General features: G+C 39.1%; 1 protein-coding gene across 4 annotated transcripts in view; it reads left to right on the top strand.

Annotated features, from left to right (window-relative positions):
• The window catches only part of LOC136864808 (phosphatase and actin regulator 2), a 1,136,936-nt gene that overhangs the window by 717,210 nt on the left and 398,014 nt on the right, over window positions 1–21,712 (top strand). The window lies entirely within an intron of this gene.

The raw sequence follows: 21,712 nt of genomic DNA, 5'->3' as shown, positions 1-21,712 counted from the left end.
TTTGGTCCATTCTTCTTCTACACTTTCTATTTCTGATATAGGGATGTGCTCTTTTAATTCATCCTGAAATTTCTCCCGAGTCCTTTCATCTTTTAATTTCCATACTTTTATCTTCTTCTGTCTTATTTCTTTTACTCCCACAATTTGACCTATTTTCAGTTTTGCTACCACTACTCTATGGTTTCCATCAAGTGCCTCACTTGGTAGTGCTGTTCGTTACATCCACCAACTGTTTACGATTTATTTTCTCGGCCAAAAAATAATCAATAACTGTTTTTGTACTGCTTTCACCCTAGCCATATTTGGTGATCTTTCTACTATTTTTCTTTCTACACCAAGTGTTACCCACAATCAATCCATTTCTCTCACAAAAATCGATCAACTTATCTCCCTTGCAGTTTCTTTCTCCATATCTAAATGGACCAATCACTTCTTCCTTCCCAATTCTGTCATTTCCAACCTGCACATTGGGGTCTCCCATGACTATCACTTCCACTTCACTTCTTCAACTGTCTCCAAGAATTCCTCTATATTTTCTGCACTGTTTTCAGTTTTGGGTGCATAAACTTGGAGTAAATCTTTCACCCCTTCTTCTGTCCTCAGTCGTACTCTGATTATTCTATCACTAACGTAGTCTACCCTATCCACATTTTCATCCAGGATATTGTTAACAATCACTTCTACTCCATTCTTTGCCTCACCTCCTCCACTCCAGTATACGGTGTACCCTCTACTCTTCCTCTTCACTCTCTTTCCATAAAATCAATTAACTCTTCTGATTTTCCTGTCAGGGTCACAACATTTATTATTGCCACCTTCACAATATTAACCGCTGGTTGCGCACTTCTCACAGCTCCCCCAGCACAAGAACTGTGCGTCACTTTTAGCAGGGTACGCCTTAACCTTTTCTGAGGCTTATGATTACTACCACTCGTGTTAGGTTATTGTTACGAAGAGGGTCACCACTACCAAAGGCATTTTTGAGCTACTGCTCGTAATTATTCAGGCCGCCTCTTACACGGGGAACAGACACCCTTGCAGCAGCCCCGAACTTGGGAAACAAATGCTGCTGATGAATAGTGCACTCGTACTATTCCCCAAGTACTGGGCTGCCCCTTCCGCAATCTCCGCCGTTCCGAAGCCCATCTTCTCCGCTGTAGATTCCGTTGACGTCTTAGCTTGTAACCATGAGTGGGGACCCGTACCAGTTACTACACACCGGGTCAGTATGCTCTGGGACTCTCATAGGCAGAGGCACCACTCCCTGGGCAGGGCTGCTTCCGAAGAGTGTTCCTACCTGCTATCTGGAAAAATTCAGCCTGATCATTCTTTAATTTCATAAGACATTACTAATATGTACCCAAAAATTCCTGTTCAAGAAGCTATAATTTTGGAAGAAATTAATTTGAAACAACACAGTAAATTAAGTTCCATGGAAATACAACGTAGAATTTCTAACTACTGTATATTAAAAATTTGCCCTCTGTAATAACTACTTTCGATTCAGTAACAATATTTTTCAGAAACATGGGCTTCCTATGGGATTGCTGGCCTCGGGAATCTTGGCAGATTTATTTGGGTAAATCGAAAAATTCCAAAATTAATAAAAGTAATAAAAATCTTATTTTGGTCTAGATACTTTTTGGGATGATGAACATTTCACTAACGGTACACACAGAAATCAAACCACTCATTGAATTATCTAGACCTAACATGATAATGAATGGAAATCCACAAAATACCACAAAATGCACACCCTAATTCCCAAGAAAGAGCTACATACTATGGTGTTTGAGTCATCAGTCCATAGACTGGTTTGATGCAGCCCTCCATGCCACCCTATCCTGTGCTAACCTTTTCATTTCTACGTAACTATTGCATCCTACATCTGCTCTAATCTGTTTGTCATATTCATACCTTGGTCTACCCCTACCGTTCTTACCACCTACACTTCCTTCAAAAACCAACTGAACAAGTCCTGGGTGTCTTAAGATGTGTCCTATCATTCTATCTCTTCTTCTCGTCAAATTTAGCCAAATCGATCTCCTCTCACCAATTCGATTCAGTATCTCTTCATTCGTGATTCGATCTATCCATCTCGCCTTCAGCATTCTTCTGTAACACCACATTTCAAAAGCTTCTATTCTCTTTTTCTGAGCTAGTTATCGTCCATGTTTCACTTCCATACAATGCCACGCTCCACACAAAAGTCTTCAAAAACATCTTTCTAATTCCGATATCAATGTTTGAAGTGAGCAAATTTCTTTTCTTAAGAAAGCTCTTCCTTGCTTGTGCTAGTCTGCATTTTATGTCCTCCTTACTTCTGCCATCGTTAGTTACTTTACTACCCAAGTAATAATATTCATCTACTTCCTTTAAGACTTCGTTTCCTAATCTAATATTTCCTACATCACCTGCCTTTGTTCGACTGCACTCCATTACTTTTGTTTTGGACTTATTTATTTTCATCTTGTACTCCTTACCCAAGACTTCATCCATACCATTCAGCAACTTCTCGAGATCTTCTGCAGTCTCAGATAAAATAACAATATCATCAGCAAATCTCAAGGTTTTGATTTCCTCTCCTTGGACTGTGATTCCCTTTCCAAATTTCTCTTTGATTTCCTTTACTGCCTGTTCTATGTAAACATTGAAAAGGAGAGGGGACAAACTGCAGCCTTGCCTCACTCCTTTCTGGATTGCTGCTTCTTTTTCAAAGCCCTCGATTCTTATCACTGCAGACTGATTTTTATACAGGTTGTAGATAATTCTTCGTTCTCGGTATCTGATCCCTATCATCCTCAGAAACATAAATAGCTTGTTCCAATCAACATTATCGAATGCCTTTTCTAGATCTGCGAATGCCATGTACGTGGGCTTGTCCTTCTTGATTCGATCCTCTAAGATCAGACGTAAAGTCAGGATTGCTTCACGTGTTCCTACATTTCTCCTGAAGCCAAATTGATCTTCTCCCAACTCAGCTTCAACTTGTTTTTCCATTCTTCTGTAAATAATACGTGTTAAAATTTTGCAGGCATGAGATACTAAGCTAATGGTGCGGTAGTTTTCACACCTGTCAGCACCGGCTTTCTTGGGAATAGGTATAACAACATTCTGCCGAAAATCGGATGGGACTTCTCCTCTCTCATACATCCTGCACACTAAATGAAATAACCTTACCATGCTGGTTTCTCCTAAGGCAGTCAGTAGTTCAGAGGGAATATCATCAATTCCAGGTGCCTTGTTCCTATTTAGGTCACTCACAGCACTGTCAAACTCTGACCTCAAAATTGGGTCTCCCATTTCATCAGCATCAACAGCCTCTTCATGTTCCAGAACCAAATTATCTACATCGTTACCTTGATACAACTGTTGGATATGCTCCTGCCATCTTTCTGCTTTGTCTTCTTTCCCTAGAAGTGGCTTTCCACCTGAGCTCTTAATATTCATGCACCTAGATTTCCTTTCTCCAAAGGTTTCCTTGATTTTCCTGTATGCAGCATCTATCTTTCCCAAGACCATACAGTCTTCGACATCCTTGCACTTCTCCTTCAGCCATTCTTCCTTAGCTACCTTGCACTTTCTATCCACTTCATTCTTTAATCGCCTGTATTCTTTTCTGCCCTCTTCATTTCTAGCATTCTTGTATTTTTGTCGTTCATCAATCAGGTCTAGTATCTCCTGAGTTATCCACTGATTCTTAGTTGATCTTTTCTTCCTTCCTAACATTTCTTCAGCAGCCCTACTGACTTCATTTTTCATGACTATCCACTCTTCCTCTATTGTGTTTCCTTCAGCCTTTTCATTTAGTCCTTGTGCAACATGTTCCTTGAAACAATCTCTCACACCCTTTTCTTTCAACTTGTCTAGATCCCATCTTTTTGCATTCTTTCCTTTTTTCAATTTCTTCAACTTCAGATGGCATTTCATGACCAACAAGTTGTGGTCAGAGTCCACTTCTGCTCCTGGGAAAGTTTTGCAATCCAACACCTGGTTTCTGAATCTCTGCCTAATCATAATGAAGTCTATTTGATACCTTCCAGTGTCTCCAGGTCTCGTCCACGTATAAAGCCGCCGTTTGTGGTGTTTGAACCAAGTATTGGCGAGGACTAAATTATGATCAGTACAGAATTCAACCAGCCGACTTCCTCTTTCGTTCCTTTGTCCCAATCCGAATTCTCCTACTGTACTACCTTCTCTTCCTTGGCCTACCACTGCATTCCAGTCTCCCATCACAATTAGATTCTCGTCACCTTTTACATATTGAATTAAATCTTCTATCTCCTCATATATTCTTTCGATTTCTTCATCATCCGCTGAACTAGTAGGCATATAGACCTGCACAATTGTGGTGGGCATTGGTTTGGTGTCTATCTTGACAACAATAATTCTTTCACTATGCTGGTCATAGTAGCTTATCCGCTGCCCTATTTTCTTATTCATTATTAAACCAACTCCTGCATTTCCCCTGTTTGATTTCGTGTTGATAATTCGGTAGTCGCCTGACCAAAAATCCTGTTCTTCCTGCCAACGTACTTCACTTATACCAACTACATCTAACTTTAGCCTATCCATCTCCCTTTTCAGATTCTCTAACCTACCACAACGATTCAAACTTCTAACATTCCACGCTCCGACTCGCAGAATGTCAGTATCCATCTTCCTGATGATCACCCCCTCTCGTGTAGTCCCCACCCGGAGATCCGAATGGGGGACTAGTTTACCTCCGGAATATTTTACCCGGGAGGAAGCCATCATCCTACATACTATAGCTGGAAGTAACTGTTACAAAAGAGAATAAATAATAATGTTACATCCCACTAACTATTTTTACGGTTTACGGAGATGCCGAGGTGCCACAGTTTAGTCGCGCGGGAGTTCTTTTACGTACCTGTAAATCTACTGACACAAGGCAGACGTATTTGAGCACCTTCGAATACCACCGGACTGAGCCGGGATCAAACCTGCCAAGTTGGGGTCAGAAAGCCAGTGCCTCAACTGCCTGAGCCACTCAGCCCAGCCTATACAATAGAAAAAATTGTGAATGAAATCATTTCCAAAGTTAAACCCAAGTGCATCTTGGTTACAGAGGTAACACGTGCTTTCAGTAACAATAGCACCCAAAACTTCCAATAAGAACTCCTCCATCAGTCAACAATCCTGTCAAATACAACCACCCAGGTATTTAAGTGTTCCAATTGGGAGGCCAGTTATACAGGTCAAAGGGGTAGAAAAAACAACCGTTTCTTGGCTATGGTACAACATATGGCTGACTTTGAAGATAATTTCTGCAACATCGAACAGGATTTTAACATTTTAAGAATTACACCAAAATGTTCCTTGCTTAATGTTGTCAAGGAATATTTCATGCATCTAGATCACCATGCCAACCTAAAATATAACTTAAATGAAATAACATAAAAAACAAATTGCTAAATTTTATCCTTTTAAAATTTGCCAATCAGCGCTACAAATGCACTCACCAGCTTCTTCCACCTGCTTCACCTCTCCTTGGCCTTCCTTTTCCTTCCTCTCGCAATCCAAGTAACAGCTCGCCCAGAGCAGGGGATAGCTCTCGGTGCACCGCACACACGGCTGCTGGGAACGGGCCCACACGTAACCGAGGGAGTAAGTTCAAATGTTGATCTTTTATGATCTTTTATATTTTTTTCTTTTACTGGACACAGCATTCTTCAACTTCAGTTTTCCTTCTTTTCAGACATCCACCAATTTTTAACTACCGAGTGGACTTTTTAAGGACAGCAACATCTGTAATACAATCTTTGAAGATATTATTTTGTCTTAAAAAATGATGCATATACAGTTGAACCTGCTTTATACGTAACTCTGTTCAGCATAATTCGTATTTGTACGTAATTTCCTTTTGCTCCCGGAAAAATGTAATTTAAAAGCTTGTTAATTAAACCTTATTTATATGTAATCCGTTTATACGTAATTCGCTGTTATACATATTAAGTGTCAATGAAATATAACTGAGTTTTGTGTAATGGTAATCAGCATGTGCTTTTTAAAAAATAAACTGCTGTATTTACGTAGTGTCCTCTTTGTCGGCGTAGGCAGAAGTAGAGCGGTCGGGTTTCAGTGCTGAAACAGACCAAAAAGAGTTTCAAGGAGTGACATTGTTGACCCTTACTGGCGGCTTAACAAAGGCCATTCTTCTCTACCTTCGTCGTTTTTTACCTTCACCATGCCGCCAAAGAGTAAGATACATTACAAGCAAAGTAGGCGGTTTCGGTGCGGAAACAAAAGAAAATACAGTAAATTTGTTTGAATATGAGAATTTCTTTCGTGGGAACAACGGAGAAGTAAATCGTCCACGGTGCCGGTATCTGGTGTTTACTGTTGAACAGTACTGTAGTTTTGTCTTTCATTTGCTTTTGATTAGTCATGGAGAACAAAAAAAGGAAAAGTTGTACCCAAGATGAAAAAGTAAAATTTATACGAGAAGTGGACGCTAATCCACACAAAACAAAAAGTGAAATTGCCTCAGACTTAAGGATTGCGTATACCATGCTGTGTACAGTCATCCATAAAAGAAATGCTATTTTGGATGAGTTCTTAAAATTGGGTTCAAAATCAGCAAAGCGCAGCCGTCAACAAGAAAGAAGGTACTAGATTGGGAGAAAGCATTTTTCACATGGTTCCAGCAAAAGCGGGCTGCAGCTCTACCAATTAGTAGCGACCTGGCGACATGCTGAAAGCAGTGGCGATAGATTTAGCTAAAATGAGTATCACTGCTGATTCCAAGACATCTACAGTTGTGACGAGACCGGCCTATTCTACAATCTCCTTCCTAGTAAAATATTAGCTGAAAAATGTGCCTCGTGCCATGAGGGGAAAAAAGTAAAATTTGTGTAACAGTACTTCTCACCTCCAATGCAGATGGATATAACAAACTTCCTCCACTTGTGGTAGGAAAATCGAAGAATCCGAAGTGTTTTAAGGGTGCGAAAGCAAAACGTACGGAATATGGATCCAAGAGAAATTATTGGAATACTGTCCGGCTCCATGGCTAAATGCTTAGCGTGCTGGCCTTTGGTCACAGGGGTCCCGGGTTCGATTCCCGGTAGGGTCGGGAATTTTAACCATCATTGGTTAATTTCTCTGGCACGGGGGCTGGGTGTATGTGTTGTCTTCATCATCATTTCATCCTCATCATGACGTGCAGGTCGCCTAAGGGAGTCAAATAGAAAGATCTGCACCTGGTGAGCCGAACATGTTCTCGGACACTCCCGGCACTAAAAGCCATACGCCATTTCATATTTTCTTGGATGACTATGCTTCTAATGGAACAGTGGTTGACAAAACTGGACATTAAAATGAAGAATAAACGAAGAAGGTCCTTCTTTTTATGGATCGATGTGCAGCACATCCAGCTCAAATCGTTCTGGAGAATGTCTGAGTGGAATTTTTCCTTCCTAACTTACCAGTGTTCTACAATCACTAGATTTGGGCATCATTGCAAATTTCAAAGTGCATTATAGAAAAATGCTGGTTCAACATTTAACACTGAATGATGCAGGAAATGAACCTCTCCCTATTAATTTGCTACAAGCCATGGATTTTATTTCGGCCGCCTGGAAGCAGGTGTCATCCTCCACAATGAGCAACTGTTTCCGCAATGCTGGTGTCTTACTAGAAGAGGCTGCTTCTAATGATGATTATGGGGATGAAGTTTTGTCTGGCAATGAGCTAACGCTACCGAAGTGTGTAGAATTCGATACTGTTGTGCGTTTCGATGGTAATCTGGCTGTATGTGGAGAACTACCAGATAAAGAGATTATTCCTTATGTATGTCAACAACGTGGTGGTAATGGACCAGCTATAAGCGATAGTGACAGTGATGGAGATGGAGATAACGACTTGAATCTTGAAACACCTGAACTGAGTGAAGTGTTACATGCAGTCGATGTGTGTAGGCGTTACATCAGTGCGAAAAGTTGTTGTGAAAATGCTTTGAATTCATTACTAAGTTTGCAAAACGAGGTTTATACTCTTAATGCAAGAAAAGTGAAACAAGCCAAATTATCTGATTTCTTTAAGGCTGGACCAAGTTCAAAATAATATTTTCTGTCTTAATGTATTTATTATTTACAAGGATTTACACATGGTGGTCTATTCCATTGGATTTTCAGTAAATATGTGATGTATTGTGGAAGTCTGATTTCTAAGTAATTCTGAGTTACAAGTAGTTTATTCTCTTCCCCTTGATATATGTATAAGTCAGGTTTAACTGTATCTAGCTGAGGATGACCCAATCAAAGGGTTGAAATTAATTCTAGCAGTCGGGTTTCAGTGCTGAAACAGAACGAAAAGAGTTTAGAGGAATGACATTGTTGACCCTTACTTACTGGCGGCTTAACAAAGGCCAATTGAACTTTAAAATGTGTTATATTGATCTGGCGGATCATCCCCTCCTTTGAATTAGAGATTGAATTAAGATAGGGGATATTGTAGATGTTATTCTACTGCCCCCATGCACAGAATGGAGCCAGAATAAACATGTACCGAGCTCGATAGCTGCAGTCGCTTAAGTGCAACCAGTGTCCAGTAATCGAGAGATAGTGGGTTCGAGCCCCACTGTCGGCAGCCCTGAAGATGGTTTTCCGAGGTTTCCCATTTTCACACCAGGCAAATGCCAGGGCTGTACCTTAATTAAGGCCACAGCCGCTTCCTTCCAATTCCTAGGCCTTTCCTATTCCATCATCGCCATAACACATATCTGTGTCGGTGCGACGTAAAGCAAATAGCAAAAAGAAAAAAGAATAAACGTGTGATGGGGAAGGGGTTACAGAATTTCCATTCTCCTATTTGAATAAATATTTTGAATCAGTTATGCTGAAAGTAATGAATATGATTTGCAAACTTTACTTGGGAGTGATTGTTTTGAACGTTTGTTTAGTCTCGTGTAGTGATGATAGCCACGTAATGGCTCTATGCTAAAAAACACAAAATGGAGTAAAATATTTCCTTGCAAACTTTGGTGTCATTTCATCCTCATACGAAAAAAATGTCAGTGATTCCCAAACGACTGACCTTCTGTGAAGTAATTGTATTGTTACTAATTACTTGTTGAAAAAGTAATTAGTAATTGTTCTCAGGTAACTGTTATTGTGTACTGTATTTAATATTTATGAATATTTGGCAGCTGCACACGAAAAGACATGGACTCTCCAGTCTAAGGTAGAGACTCTCCTTCACTCTGGGCAGTAACCAGTAGCAAAGAGGACATGGGCAATGGTGACTCTAATGGAGTTCTTGCATACTAAATATTCAGAGCACAGTCTCTTCGCTATTTGAATAAATATTTTGAATCAGTTATGCTGAAAGTAATGAAAACTTGAATGTGACATGCAAACTTTGCTTGGGAGTGATCGTTTTTTTGATAAGGAAGAATTTCAAAACTTTTTGGCAGCACCCTGCATCAAAGCACTGGCAATGTAATAGTGCACTAGGGATTAGGACAAGAATTGAATTTGTAATCGTACAAAATTCCGACCCCACGTTAAGTCGATTTTTGTATTTATGGCAATATTTACGCCAAGTTATAGGTTATGTGCGTAGGTTGAGTTATAAGTCATGGCAACTAATTTTTTTTTTTTTTTCTTGAACAGGAGACAGCACGGAAAATTTAAGATATGCATTTGGAAACGTACGGTATGTACTTGCGTATGATGCCACTAGATGGTGTATGTAAACAACAGTGTGGGTATAAGCATGCCCCCAAGTTCAGTGTGCGAGTGAGAGCATCACAAAATGGAAGTCAACAAGCAGGAACAACGATAGTATATTAAAATAGCACTTCTCCATGGCAGAAATACACGCCAATGCCATGCAGAGGTGCGAGTAGTATTAGGTGTGCATGCCATGCCCTATAGAATAGTGGCGAGGTGGGTGGAGACGTTCAAACAGGGTAGAGTATCAACTGCCAATTTGCCTCACCCAGGCCGTCCATTGTCCACGGAAAAAATGTACGGATAATGGTGATTGATCAGTGTTTACAGGAGGACAGGTGCTGGACTCTAGCGAAAGTCAAGAAGCCATTACGTGGACAACGGTTTGCTAACAGAGAGGACATCGTAACAGCAATTCAGAGAGAGGTGTCACACGTTTGGGATACACATGCAGCGAATGGTATTCAGCGCCTGCCCCACCGTTGGGAACACACAGTAAAAGCCTTGGGTGATTATTTCGAAGGTCTGTAACCAGTGGAGACCTGTCTTTTGTATGTAGTCTTGTGTATTTACTGTCTATGCCATAATAAAACAATGTTTACCAACGGCCTGTGTTCTGTCACTTTCCTACGAGAATCTCTTGCAGTCAGAATTTGTCTTCAGGCACTATGCATAAGTACATGCCCTATATTTCCAAATGCATATCTTAGATTTTCCATATTGTTTCCTGTTCGCGAGAAAAAAGTAGTTGCCATGACTTATGACTTGACCCTTGTATTTACTTTGTATTATCAGTGTCATTTATTTAATTGTAGGAACACTATAGGTACTTATTAATGTATCATAAACATTATTTAGGTATTGTAAGAACTCTGTGTTAAATTGGTGGCATTCTGTAGCTGAAAAACTAAATATAGAGAAAGTTGTTTAAGAAGTTGGTTTGCCCAACATGACGTGTGTCTCCCAACAACGCCTATGTTGAGCGCCACAATTTCGAAAATGGTGTGCTACATGTGACATATGGTTAGCTAGGACTTGCTGGTTTACCAGAAAGTTGTTCTTATTGGTCTTAATTTTATTATTATTATTATTATTATTATTATTATTATTATTATTATTATTATTATTATTATTATTATTATCATCATCATCATCGTCATCATCATCATCGTCATCATCATCGTCATCAAGTAGTGGAAATGTTGTGATCGGCTGGTTGTCCTATTTGAAGTGTGTGAATGCTTAGATATCATCTATGTAATATATGAAGTCTGCTATGAAGTGAGTATGGTTCCAATGTTATCGGAGAGTTTGGCGAGCTATGGTGGTATTTAACCTCAAATTCAATCAATCAGCCACTACAGATCACTTTGAGATGGTGTAGCAGGTTATACGGCTGAGGTTTTTGATCCCGCTATTCAGACTAGCCAGATTATATATATAAATTCAAGCTAATAAGATATTGTGTATGTGTGTGCAGTTAGTTTAGTGTGTGTCAAGGGGTGGAGAAAGTTCTAATATAAAGTTTCATGGCAAGGTCGTCGTACCAGCAAATTTAATTTAGTAATTATGTTGTGTAAATTCAGTGCTGATTGTGAATAATAAGAGAAAACTGTGTATTTCTTATATTGTAATTTGAGTTGTCATGTGCTATGTAGGAGGTATGCTATAGGTACAAAGATGTGGTTAAATTTTTACGTGTATATTTCTTGCATTGTCGTTTTGTTTTCATGTGTTGTATAGAATATTCAGGTGGTTAATTTTGAAAGTACTGTATGTTTATATATTTTATTGGACTGTGTGTCATTACACAAAAGAGTGTAACCTAGCCAGTATATCCGCATGCCTTTTTCAGTTCAACAGGTCATCAGGTTAGGTAAGCAAGTCAGGATATAGTCAGCGTACGACCCCGCCCTGGATAATAGTCTTGTGCCAAGTTCATATTGTTACGAATATGAAACTCCATCTGTTTCGTTACTCTAATTTATTTCAGGATGACCTAATAAATGCGCGCGCGCACACACAAACACACACACACACATAAATGCGCGCACACACACACACACAACTAAACACAAACAATTCTAACTAGTTATGAATGGCCACACACTAATTACCAGTCTATTTACAAATCTCTCTTCTGTACACACAGTAGGAGGTATAGCCCGCTCGTCTACCTGCGGATGCTTAAGCCTCACTTTCACTTCCCCAAGTCCGGTCACTGAACTCGTACAGGGGCTATGTGTACACAGCTGGATTTGAACACAGTGTCACTGGCTATATAACACACGACGACTGTTCGTTGGTTCGAACTCCAATGATAGTCCGGTACTTCACACAATCACATGAAGTGAACGACAATCAGCAACAGCTCAACAGTATCCAACAGCAGGACGATACTCACAACAGCGAATTATTCCCACACTCACCATAACTGCTTCAATCGCTGATTCACGGCGGTCCTCAATCCACAGAGGTACACACACACACACACAGCACTCTAAGGCAGTACATAGTCTTCTGTCCCGTACGCTGTCTCCCATGCAACTACTCACTGGACACTCTGACACCACAACAACAGCTCCTGGTTCAGACCTCGGTGGGACACTAGCGACAGCCAACATCCTTAAATATTATGTTTATACATGCCATCAGTACAGAAAATGAAACTCGTAGATTATGAAGCTGTAGTCGACACGCGAGTGGAAAGAGTTAATGGTGTTTCACTCAATTATATGGAACCTCATTTCTGTCAAATAGAAGTAGAACCATTTTATTGGAACGTTTTGGGATTGTCCAAAAAATTGTTTCTAGTCTTGTTTACATATACACTCCTGTATTGTTTCACCCTGAAAATGAACTACCAGGGAAGTCCAGGCACAAAGAGAGTTGTGATTCACAATGTGTCCAAAATGCTCGCTTCTACTCCACAATAAGAAGCATCCTGCCTCCACATATCACTTAGCAGACCAGATCAGATATGGCTGCAGGGAAAGAACATACATGGTAGAGTACAAGTAGACAAAAGTTTCTTTCACAACAAGAAGACAACCAGTTGGAATTGGTTCAGAAGGTCCCTACAGAATTCAGAACAATTTTTCCACAATTTCTAGTATCGTAACTTAAACTCATTATTATCTCTTATAGCGCCAAGCGGCCAATCTATCGGCCATGTGAGCCCAGCCACTGAACCCCAACTCAGTGAGTGTCACACTGGCTCCACCTCGGAGCCCAACTGTCGCTCACTCTAACTCTGACTCCCACACGGAGTCCAACTCTGATTGAATCTCAGAGGTTTGTCTCCCTTTTTAAGCTCACGTAAATTGATTGAGAAACTTCACGATGTCACTGGAGGCTGAACATTCCCGTTGAATCTCAAAGAAACTCACAGGTAAGCCGGCCGCCGAGAACAATACATGGAAAGGCCGCCTGGGAGATTCCAGGTCGTCTGAGTCACCAACCCCTTCCTGGAAATACCTAAAGGAGCTACCACGGGGCTGACACGTAACAATGTCGTGTATCATCATGTACACTGGTGTCCAATCAGTTTTCTTTTCTGTTAGTTGTATTCCCTAACATTGTATTAAGTGTAAATGTATTGGGGAGTCCAGAAACTTGTAGATGCCACTTGATCATGATTTAAAAAAAAAAAATAATAATAATAGATTTATGAGAACTACCCTGTATAGTGCAGGTTTAAAAGTGAATGTTATGAGTCCTAGTAAGGTTGTGATCACATTGTGGAGCTAGTGTTTGGTTGGTACCAGTGCAAATTACATGAGTCATGGTTACTGAACTGACCACCGATTCATACGATCTATAACTGCTCTTCATGTTTCTCGGAAACTGTGGAAGCAAAAGAACCAGATGAGGCAAAATCTGAACATCAAACACCTTAAAGGTGCGGAAACAAAATCAAACTTTCCAACCTTCCTGAATAGAAACATTTGAATACCCAGATGACTTTGATTAATACTGTTCAGTAAGGACTCTGAAAGATCAGGACTGGTTTGACAAAAATAGTAGAGAAATTTAAAGCCTCATAGACAAAAGCAACAGTTGGCAGAATGGTCCCAAAAGAACTCAGATACTAAAGAACCAATGGTGGACAGAAAAATCACTTGAAATGCAGTGAGGGAATACTTCCTCTGGGCATGAAAATAGATCCTTGACGAGCAAAGGCCGCCCTAGCCCATCTGAGGCAATACTGTATTTCCATCGGTGTTAGCATTTGCCAATGTAAGGGATATGGAGGATTTCACCATTAATTGTGGTGGCTTACAAACTATTTTGAGTGCGTTTAATCTAGTATAAACTAGCATCAGATTTGAGCTTAAGAAAACACACCTTCAGTTCCTTCCATCACTGTCAATGGCAAGATTCTCCACAATATTGAATACTTTCCTTAACTTGGTAAATACTAACATAGACAGTGCTTTTGTTTGTCTCCTCAACCATAACCTCAGTGTCCAGACCAAGCTATTTGTCACACTGCCATAGTATTACAAACACTTGAATTACGTACAGAACACTCTTAAAGAGTCTGGAAAAATACCACCATTACTGTCGTAGATGACTGTAGAACGAATATAAGTGTCTTGGAAGAGGCCAGTACCACGAACATTGAGGCAATCAATGTTGCCGTTATGCCTATCCCTTGTCTACCAGAGCATGCAATGTCTTTTCAATTTAATAATGAGCGACGTAATTGGGAGGACAACTAAAGGTTTACAAGGACATTCTAATATGGAGTGCTGAATTTACTTAACTGGAGAATGCAGCGTCTGATCAGCCGAAGTGGTGACATGTTTTCCCCGAGAGCTCAACAGCGATAAATGAAGGCATGTGTCTGATAAGAGTTTATAGAATAAAATTAGAAAATCAGGGAAGAAAAACAAACACCAAGCTCTGGAACAACAAGGAGTTTTGGTAGCTTTGAAATAGCAGCATTACAGTTCCAGCCTGTTGCTCTCTCTTGGCTGTGAAGGGCCTCGCAAACTGCTTCACTTCTCATCTTGCCTAGTATGCCTCATTTTGGGCACAGCTGCTTCTTTAGTGGGACTATTTGATTCTCCAACAAAAAAAGTTTAGAACTAATATTTTAAGTGAATCAGTTCCCTGTAAAAACAGTTTGTAAGAGAAAGAAATTGAGTTGTGTCTGTACTTTTAGCTAACATCCCTCTTAAATACTAAGTTTCATGAAAATCTCTGCCTGTTTTCCTGTGATGGATGCTGTTATTTTTCCTGCAGTATAAAAAATAAGTATCAAATACAGGCGGGAAGATCATTTTATATACCGTCATAGAGATTTAAAGAATGATTTTGAACATTTTCATTAAGAATTTTATTCTGTAATTTAAAATTATTGAAATAATACATTATTCTTGACCTATGAGACGAGACTCCCCCATTTTGAGGCTGCCAAAGAGACACAACTTTACAAGTGTTGTGTAAAATATGTCTATAAATGATTAGTAAACCTTATTATAGCCTACCTATCTATATATATAAAAGAACTTGTCCTGACTGACTGACTGACTGACTGACTGACTGACTGACTGATTCATCATCGCCGAGCTAAAACTACTGGACATAAAGAAATGAAATTTTGGGGATATTTTCATATTAAAATGTAGGTGCTCGCTAAGAGAGGATTTTTGGATATTCCGTCGCTAAGGGGGTGAAATTTTAAAATGAGTGTATCTATATCTCAAAACTTTTAAAGTTTACAGATGTAAAAATTGGTATGTAGAATCTCCTTTAAAAATAAAGAAACACATATTTTTGTTTTTTTTGTTTTTGGAAAATCCCAATAGGAAGGGTGGAAAAGGGTGAAAAATGGGTTGAATGCCTTTAATGAGGCTACTTATATTTCAGAACCTGAAGATATTACAGACCTGGAAATTGCTGTTTGGGATCTCCTTTAAAAATAAAGAAACACGTATTTCTTTGTTTTTGGAAAATCCAATTAATGGGGGCGGGGTGATAAAAGGGTGAATTTTTAAAATGAGTGTATCTATATCTCAAAACTTTTAAAGTTTACAGATGTAAACATTGGTATTTAGAATCTCCTTTAAAAATAAAGAAACACGTATTTTTTTGTTTTTGGAAAATCCAATTATTGGCGGTTAAACAGGAGTGACAAATTAAGGTGAATTTTTTTAAAGACTATTTCTACAGAATATCTGTGAAACGTAAAATGTTACAGGCGTAAAAAGTGGGTATTTGGAATCTCCTGTAAATGTAAAGAAACATAGGTGATTTTTTTGGAAACTCCACTTAAGGGGAACTAAAAAGGGGTGAAATTTTAAAATGAGAATTTCTACAGTATATCTCAAAAAACTTTACATTTTACAGAAGTGAAAAATGGTATTTTTTTTATCTCTATTAAAAATAAAGAAACGTGTATTTTTAGTTTTCGTAAATACCACTTTGGCGAAAGGGGGGGGGTTAAAAGTGACTGAAAATGGTGTTGAATTCTTTTAATTAGTCTACTGATATTTCAAAAATGAAGATGTTACAGAAAATTGGTGAAAATTGATATTTGGATCTCCTTTAAAAACAAAGAAAACCGCGTTTTGGGGGGAAAACAATCTTGGAGGGGGGGCGAAAAGGAATTTAATTCCTTTCATGAGGACATAAATCAAAAACTGAAGAAGTTAGAGTCGTGATAATTGGTGTTTAGAAGATCCTTTACTATTAAAGAAACAAGTATTTTTTGCAGGAAAATTCACTTAGTGTTGGGGGTCAGGGGGGGAGTGTGAAAGGAAGTGAAATAAAAATAATTATTTTTATGTTTTATGGGGATACTTATATCTCAAAACTGAAGGTAATAGACGTGAATAAAGAATAACGCCGTCTTTTATTTTTTTTTGGTGGGGTGTTAAATAAACTCAACGGCGGTGGGGTGTAAAAGGAGGTGAGACCAATTGATTTTACTGTTCATAATGTACTTATAAGGAGCCTCCGTGCTCAGGCGGCAGCGCGCCGGCCTCTCACAGCTGGGTTCCGTGGTTCAAATCCCGGTCACTCCATGTGACATTCGTGCTGGACAAAACGGAGGCAGGATAGGTTTTTCTCCGGATACTCCGGTTTTCCCTTTCATCATTCATTCCAGCAACACTGTCCAATATTTAATTTCATTTGTCATTCATCGATCATTGCCCCAGAGGAGTGCTTCGGCAGCCGGCACAATTCCTATTGTCGCCGCTAGATGGGGCTTTACCGAGCTCGATAGCTGCAGTCGCTTAAGTGCGGCCAGTATCCAGTATTCGGGAGATAGTAGGTTCGAACCCAACTGTCGGCAGCCCTGAAGATGGTTTTCCGTGGTTTCCCATTTTCACACCAGGCAAATGCTGGGGCTATACCTTAAGTAAGGCCACGGCCGCTTCCTTCCCACCCCTAGCCCTTCCCTGTCCCATCGTCGCCATAAGACCTATCTGTGTCGGTGCGACGTAAAGCAACTAGCAAAAAAAAAAAAAAAAAAAAAAAATGGGGCTTTATTCATTCCATTCCTGAGCCTGTCGAATGTACTTATTCTGATCATAAACCGATCATTTTAAATCTTTCCTGGGTTCGTTTTCAACAGCCATCTTTTCCTTCGGAGGACGTTCTTAGATTACAGTAGACTCTCCTGGCATATAAATAAAATTTTTAACACATTTGGAATAAACGATAGGAATGAGACTGACCGTCAAATAGTTCACCTCTATAATAAGGCAATAATGCACGGAAGTATGTCATTCGTATCGCCAGAAATCCCGCACACTTGCCTACGCGCGACAATGGTGCTGGTCACATTGTCAACAATGACAATGGCAGCAGATGTAATTTACCGCCAAGTAGCGGTCTTGCATCTTGCTGTAAGGTCCAGAACATCTAATAATAATAATAATAATAATAATAATAATAATAATAATAATAATAATAATAATGTTCTGGACTGTCCTCAAATTGTGCGGACCGCGCTGGAAACGGGTCCTGGCCTGGTGATGACTACGAATACAGTCCGGCCGCGGGTTCAGTAGCGCCAAGGCACCCAAGACGACACCACGCCGGATCTCTTTCAGGATTTGATCCATACTAAAAATGCTTATAGGAAAAGATGGCAAAGATTTAGGGACCTAACTGATCGGGTGGAATTACCTGGACCTAGCCCGGGAAGTACGAAATCGATTGCTGGAAAGAAAGATTGGAACCTGTTAGGAACTTTGCCGTAATCTCTCAGAAAACGAGTCAGATAGCGAATTTTGGCGGATTCTCTCAGAAAACTAGTCAGATCGCAAATTACGGAGGATTATTTATAAAACGTTAAGCATTCAATTATAAATTTCAGTATAATACCGTAGCGAAGCACGGGTATCTTGCTAGTCTATATATATATAAAATAAGTTGTACTGACTGACTGACTGACTGACTGACGGATTCATCATCGCCGAGCCAAAACTACTGGACATAAAGAAATGAAATTTTGGGGCTGCATTCATATTAACATATAGGTGCTCGTTAAGAGAGGATTTTTGGATCCTCCGTCGCTAAGAGGGTGAAAAGGGGGGTGAATATTTAAAATGAGGATATCTATATCTCAAAAACTTAATAGTTTACATATGTAAAAATTGGTATTTGGAATCTCATTTAAAAATAAAGAGACACATATTTTTTTGTTTTCGGAAAATCCAATTAAGAGGGGTGAAAAATGGGGGGAAACGGGTTAAACATCTTTCATGAAGAGACTTATATCTCAAACTGAAGATGTTACAGACATGAAAATTGAAATTTGGAATCTCCTTTGAAAATAATGAAACACGTGTTTTTGTGCTTTTGGATAATCCGATGAATAGGGGGTGACCAGGAGTGACAAACGGGGTGAATTTTAGAAAGACATTATCTGCAAATTACCTTAGACACGTAACATATTACAGATTTGAAAAGTAGTATTTGGAATTTCCTTTAAAAGAAAAGAAACATACATTTTTTTCTCGGAAAATCCACTTAAGAGGAACTGAAAAAGGGGGTGATTTTTTTTAAAATTGGCGTATCTACAGTAGGCTATATCTCAAAAACTTAACATGTTGGAGACGTGAAAATTTGTATTTGGAATCTCCTTTAAAAATAAGGAAACACGTATTCTTTGGTTTTCGGAAAAGACCCTTAACGGGGGAGGGGGAGGGGTGAAAGGATTGAAAAATGAGTTGAATTATTTGTATGAGAATGTTTATATATACATACCAAAACTTCTAAAGATGTATAGACTTGAAAATTGGTATTTGAAATCTGCTTTAAAAATAAGGAAACATGCATTTTGGGTGGGGGGAAACCAACTTAACTGTGAGGGGGCGGGGGGGGTTGGAGTGATAAAGGAGTTGAATTATTTTCATGAGGATACTTATATCTCAAAAACTGAAGATGTTTCAGCCATGAAAATTTGCATTTGGAATTTTCTTTCAAAGTAAAGAAAACACGTAATATTTTGTGTTTGGAAAATTCACTTAAGGGGGGTGAATTAATTGAAAAATTACTTGAATACTTTGTTTGATGGTACTTATATCTCAAAAACTAAAGATGTTACAGACGTGAAAATTAGTATTTGGAATATCCTTTAAAAATAAAGTAATACGCATTTGTTTTTTGTTTTTCGGAAAATCGACGTAAGGGGTGTGGGGTTGAAAATAAGTAAATAAAGAGTTCAAATACCTTTATGAGGATACATTGTCTTAAAAACTGAAGCTGTTACAGACGTGAAAGTTGGTACTTTGAATTTCCTTTCAAAATAAAGAAACGCGTATTGTTTGTTTTCGGAAAGTCCACTTAAGGCGAAAGAGGGCTGGAAAGCAGCGAGGAAGAAGAAGTTGAATAATTCTTATGAGTATACATTTATCTCAAAAACTGATGGTGTTACAGACGTACAGGCATGAAAACTGGTATTTGAATTTCCTTTGAAAATAATGAAACACGTATTTTTTCCTTTTGCTTTCGGAAAATGCAATTGAGGGGCTGAAAAGAATTGGAAAAGCGGGTGAATTTTTAAAATGTGTACCGATATATCTACATTATATGTCGTCCGGCTTCATGGCTAAATGGTTAGCGTGCTGGCCTTTGGTCACAGGGGTCCCGGGTTTGATTCCCGGCAGGGTCGGGAATTTTAACCATCATTGGTTAATTTCCCTGGCACGGTGGCTGGTTGTACGTGTTGTCTTCATCATCATTTCATCCTCATCATGACGTGCAGGTCGCCTACGGGAGCCAAATCGAAAGACCTGCACCTGGCGAGCTGAACCCCGTCCTGGGATCTCCCGCCATTTCATTTTACATTATATGTCAAAAACTTAACATGCTAGAGACAAGAAACTTGGTATTTGGAAAGTCCTTTAAAAATACAGGAACCTGTACCTTTTTGGTTTCGTAGAGGGCACTTAACAGGGGGTGAAAAGTAGTGAAAAATAGTTGAATTATTTTTATGAGGATACCCATATCTTAAAAACTGAAAATGTTACAGACCTGAAAATTGATATTTGGAATCTCCTTTAAAAATACGGAAACACGTATTTTTATTTTCGGAAAATACACTTAGATGGGTGTAGGGCAAGGACTGATCAAGGGGTTGAATTCTTTTTATGAGGATACTTATGCATAGCTCAAACTGAATGTGTTACAGATGAGGGAATAGGTATTGGAATCTCCTTTAAAAACATAGAAACATGTATTTATTTGTTGACTTGAAAGAAGACTGTTTTTTTGCATGTAGAGTTCTATGTCACATGGTCATCTTAGCCCTAAAAGGTAATACCACAAACACGGTTTACAAAGAATTTCTGCAGTAAATGAAACTCAATTTTTGGGTGAATTTTTATACGTTAGGAATTTTCAGATAGTTTATTAGTACAATGCCGAGGAACGATTACTGTGATCAAATTACAAAATCCACGCGAGCGAAGCCGTGGGTAATTGCTAGTTACTTAATAAAAATCATATCAATGAATAATTTTGAAACCCATGAGGAACTCCTTATGGACAACGATATAGATAAGAGTATAAATTATATCTTACAATTGTTAATGAGTCTTTCAGGGCTGCTTACAGTGTGTCCTTAATAAATCGGTTATCCAAATGAAATTTCTTACAAAAGTCGTGAAATGTGTGAGTAATGATGCCTCTTGCTCCCTAATGCTTCTGTGTAATGTGTAATTGTAGGTCCACGTATGTCACATTTCTCCTTGTGTACATCATGTGGTTCGGCCTTTACTTGAACCCGGTGGTATAGCTTTCATGTCAGTTCGGCAGCTTGACCCAGGCTGAGACAATCCATGTACCTCCTCGTAGAGCTTCAGCAATCGTAGATCTTATACGATGATGTCGTGAATTCCGTAGGGTGTCATTAAATGGATAGGAACCCAAGATGTGACCAAGTGTTTCAGTCTCGCAGTGTTAATGCCGACAGTGGTTATTGTACCACAGAACTATTTAAAATAGTTTCACTTGAGTCCGCCTTATCAATACAGCTTATAATTGATAGAAAACTATTTATTTTATTGATGATGAAGGAAATGGATGATTATCCCGAAACATGTTATTCTTGGCTTCTTGGTTGGAATGGAGGAAGCCTACCTGCTTGCCAGCCAAACACTTACTAGTAGGCCTACTGCTAAGAAGAGCAAATACTGGCCACAATGTCAAGGACACGACGGGAGGTTTGATCCGCTCTGTCAAAATTCCAGCCCTACACCAACATAGCACGATTCCATCTGACCTGATATAATCAATTACGCATTTAGATCTTAAGAAGTTAAATAATTCAATGGTAAATCAGTTCATTCTAGAAAGTGTTCTAACAACAACAGGGCAAAGATTTTAACTTTGGTAGTATATCATTTGACTTAAAGTGGGTTACATACACCGAAAGAACAGTAGCAAGAAACATTTTATCTTTGGTGGATTCCTCCAAAGAAACCAGCTGACGGTCTATTTCATAACAAACGTTATCAAGAAATAGTCGTTCTGTGAGTATGATGAAGGGAAAC

This window comes from Anabrus simplex, chromosome 2 (assembly GCF_040414725.1).
Source record: "Anabrus simplex isolate iqAnaSimp1 chromosome 2, ASM4041472v1, whole genome shotgun sequence".
Lineage (NCBI taxonomy): Eukaryota > Metazoa > Arthropoda > Insecta > Orthoptera > Tettigoniidae > Anabrus > Anabrus simplex.
The sequence above is the reverse complement of the archived record's forward strand: the minus strand, read 5'-3'. Positions and strand labels throughout refer to the sequence as shown.